Source organism: Carlito syrichta, unplaced genomic scaffold (assembly GCF_000164805.1).
Source record: "Carlito syrichta isolate Samal-C Ts95f unplaced genomic scaffold, Tarsius_syrichta-2.0.1 Scaffold314155, whole genome shotgun sequence".
Lineage (NCBI taxonomy): Eukaryota > Metazoa > Chordata > Mammalia > Primates > Tarsiidae > Carlito > Carlito syrichta.
The window spans coordinates 1-4,304 of NW_007258251.1; positions in this window are offsets into that span (position 1 = coordinate 1).

The following is a 4,304-nucleotide window of genomic DNA, read 5'->3' on the forward strand; positions in this document are numbered from 1 at the left end:
AAAACCTCATTTTGGGGTGTAAGGGGCCCTTGATCTAGCTTTTTAAATTTAGCTTTAATGCCAGGGTAGCTTTGGGAGAAGAAATAAGTCATAAGGAGTTGACGGCCATCTGGGGTTTCTGGGTCTAAATTAGTAAATTGTTGGAGGGCCTTGGTAAGGCGATCAAGGAAGGAGGAAGGGTTTTTGTTTTTGTCTTGGACCACTTCCTGGAGTTTTTCAATATTAACAACCTTTTGCACTGCCCGCCTTAACCCGGAAATGAGACAGGTAGAGAACCGATCTCTGGCAATGAGGCCGTTGGGGGAGTTATAGTCCCAGCCAGGGTCCTGGTCCGGGACTGCCACTGCCCTGAGAGGGTATGATGGGGAGCTCTTATGGACCTCTTCCGCATATGTTCTAGCCTGTTCCCACAGTCTTCTGCGCTCTTCGGGGAGTAGGATATTGGAGAGAACCATGTAGATGTTGTGAAAGGTGAGGCTATAGGCCTGGAGGAGGTATTGGAATTCCTTGATATAGGTGGTTGGGTTAGTTGTAAAGGACCCGAGGCGTTTTTCTACCTGGGTCAGGTCCGAGGTAGAGAATGGGACATGAACTCAAACAATGCCTTCAGCACCTGCCACTTCCCGAAGAGGAGCGAGAGTGGCTGGGGCTGTTTTGGAGCGGGTAACAGGAGGACTGTACGGGGTGGCAGGAACTGGAGGAAGGGGCAGGTAAAGATTAGGGACAGTAGGGGTGGACAGGGGAGGAGTCTGCGGGGGCGGATGGGGTTGTCGATAGGGAGGAGGTTCATCTGCTTGGTCAAAGTCAGAGACGGAAGAGGGAGGTGGGTTAGAGACAGAAGAGAGAGGTGGCGGCATTGGAGGGAGAGAGGGGTCCTTTGCAGCCATGAGGAGGTGAACTGGTTTACATCGGAGGCAGAGACGAGGGTCTTCCCAGAGTAAAGAGAAAGACTGGACATAGGGAATCTCTGCCCACTTTTTTGAACACTTGCAGAAGTTATAGAGGTCCTGTATAATGTCGGGGTTTAGGGACCTGTAAGGGAGCCACTTATTTTGCTTGTCCAAGCGATAGGTAGGCCAATCTTGGGTACTGAAGCAGATTAAATGCTTGGGTTTAATGTCGGGAGTGAGGGAGAGAGTGGAGAGGTTGTCTAAGAGGCATTTGAAGGGAGAGTTGACCGGCAGGGATGATGAGTTTCCCATTTTAACAGCTGGGGCTGAGCAGAGCGACCCCTGGACAGCCAGCTGTCAGATATGAGGAGATTGCAATAAAGCCTGTTGTCACAGAATGTTATTACAACCCACGATTCTACTGGAGAATTGAGGAGGTTGAGGGCAACCTGGTACCAGGATTTTTAGTGAAGAGGATGCCCAAAACCGGACAGCGGGAGGGAGCAGACTCGAAATACCTGACGGCTGAGGGAAGGGAAAACCAGTTGGGGTTTGCTGTGGCCTAAAAGACCTAGGCGGGAGAGGGGAAAACCAGTAGGGGTCCACTGTGGCCTTAAAGACCTAGGCGGATTATGGTCCTCCCCTCGCCTGGGGCCAAAAGGGCTGCCGGACAATCAACGGTCAGTTCCCTCCGGTTATCCTGGGCAAGGTTTCAGGTTTTCCAGTTAGGGGGCACTTACCAATCCGAGGGCCGATGATGGATGCAGCGCTGGCGTTCAAGAAAGTGGGCGAAGGCCTTAAGGGGTGAGTCCTGCTGACGCCCGAACAGGGTCTCGCCTGAGGGCGAGAGGAACCCGATCTGAGTCACGGCACCAATGAAAGACCGTGGTGCACAGTGAGACTCAACACCCGTTAAGGCCTAGAGATTTAATGGGTCGAACCTGGTGGGCTACAGGACCTGAGGGTCAGGCTGTAGCCCTGAGGCAAGGGTGCGACGGCCTTTATAGGGGCTTAGGGCGACCTGTCTGTTGTCTATAGGTCGGCTGGCAGAGCTTCATGTAGGTTGGCGGATTTTTCGCAGGCACGGGAAAGGGTGCAGAGGGAGAACGAAGGAAGGCACTGAGGAAGAACAAAGGAAGGCACTGTTTCAAATGCCATTTTAGTTTGCCGTGTCACCGTTTCCAGGAAATGGAGGGGATGTGGCTTTACTTGTGGCTTGGCGGTGGCCCTTCAACCTCCACTTCCCAAAGTGCTGGAATTACAAATGTGAATGACCAAACCCAGCCGCAATTTTTTATTTTTATTTTTTGTGTTGGAGTCTCACTCTTGTCGAAAAGGCTGGAGAGCAGTGGCATGCTCATGGATACCACAGCCTCGACCTGCTGGGCTTAGGAGATCCTTCTGCCTCAACCTTCCAAGTAGCTGGAACTACAGACACATGCCACCACGCCTGGCTAGTGGTTTGAGATTTATCGTAGAAACGAGGTCTCACCAAGTTGCCCAGGCTGGTCTCGAATCCCCAGACTCAGGTAATCCTTTTGCCTTGGCCTCCCAAAGTGCTGGAATTCAGGCTGAGCCACCTCACCTGATTTTTTTTTTAATCATCTCCTTGTGTGATGGTGTAACCTGCTTGTGATGAGCATCAAATGGTTCAAAGCAGAAGTGCAAAGAATGCCTTTTATTGTTCTCTGATAGGGTTTGACCTTGCCTCTTTAGAATAAAAGAACAGGACATACCATGGAAATGAGTGTGTTTTGTTTCCAGGGGGAAGGTCTCTTCCTGATGCTATCAGGAGTCAGTCCCTTTCTGGCAACTCAACAAGATTTCCTAGAGTTAAATAAACAGTCCCTCCTGAGTCAGGGAGACAGAACCACAGAATGAGTGGCTGAGAAATCCAGTGGGGACAACCCCGGGGATGCAGCCCAGATGCACGAGGCAGCAGCCCAGGGAGGAGTCCAGGAGCAGAAAAGTGAGCATGGAGGGACTGAGGAAAAGCATAGGACACAGGAGTCATGAAGTATCACAGGAAGATGAGGGTGGTACGCCACAGGGCAGCGGACTGAAGCCAGAGGAGGTGAGCATGAGTTCCTGGGCAGTCCTTACACAGACTTTCTAGACCAGAGTGGGTGCACACACCCCAGGCAGCACTTCCTGATGTTGGATGGCATGCCGTGCAAACTTGTGGGGTTTTTTACTCGACCCTGACATAATTTTTCAGAGTAGTCAACAAAGTTTGAAAAGAGTTTACCAGCAAGAAGAGGGCTGGACGCAATGGCTCACACCTATAATCCCAGCACTTTGGGAGGCCGAGGTGAGAGGATTGCCTGACTCCACGGGTTCAAGACCAGCCTGGGCAACTTGGCAAGACTTCATGTCTACTATAAATCAAAAAATTAAATGGGCGTGGTGGCGCATGTCTACTTGGAAGGCTGAGGTGGAAGGATCACTAAGCCCTGAAGGTCAAGGCTGCAGTGGCCGTGAACGTGCCACTGGATTCCAGCCTGAGCTAGAGTGAGACTCTGACTCCAAAAAAAAAAAAAAATTAGCTGAATGTGGTGGCACGTTCTTGTAGTTCCAGTTACTTGGAAGGCTGAGGCTGAAGGATTGCCTGAGCCCAGGAGGTCGAGGCTACATTCCAGCCTGGGTGACAGTGAGATTCTGACTCAAACAGAAAAATGTGGTCGAAACTGCTAATTGCCTACCCTGATACCCATTTTCCTTTTTCTTCTAATTAACAGAAGCTGAATTTTTAGCTGGCCACAGTTTTTTGCCACCAGAAAGAAAAGACTATGGTTTCCAGCCTCACAAAGAGAGGGAAATGACTTTCCCTACTCCTCCTCCTTCCTTCTTGCTATTGTTTGAAATAAGGATGTGATAACTGGAGCTCCAGCAGCTATCTTTTTTTTTTTTGTGATGAGTCAGAGTCTCACTCTGTTGCCCAGGCTGGCAACCGTAGCCTCAACCTACTGGGCTCAGATGATCCTTCCACCTCAGCCTTCCAAGTAGTTGGAATTACAATTTTGTTTTATATAAAAGATTTACTAAGGTTGAATTACTACATGTGGAACTGGAAGCAGACATGAGGAATTCTAATCGGGTAACTACTCAAAATATGGGTGAATGAATATACATTTTAAGTTAAAAATGTTGAAGAATAAGCAAAAAACACTTACTGATTCTCTACTTCATCCTTGTGGTAGACTGACAACCCACTGATCCTGATCCCTTAATAATTGCATCTGGCATCACATTTAACGCTTTTTGTTTGTATCTGATGATTCTTTTTTTTTTTTTTTTTTTTTTTTTTTGAGTTGGAGTCTCACTCTGTTGCCCAGACTGGAGTGCAGTGGCCGCTCCTGGCCACCGCATCCTCGACCTGCTGGTCTCTGGCGATCCTTCCGCCTCAACCTTCCA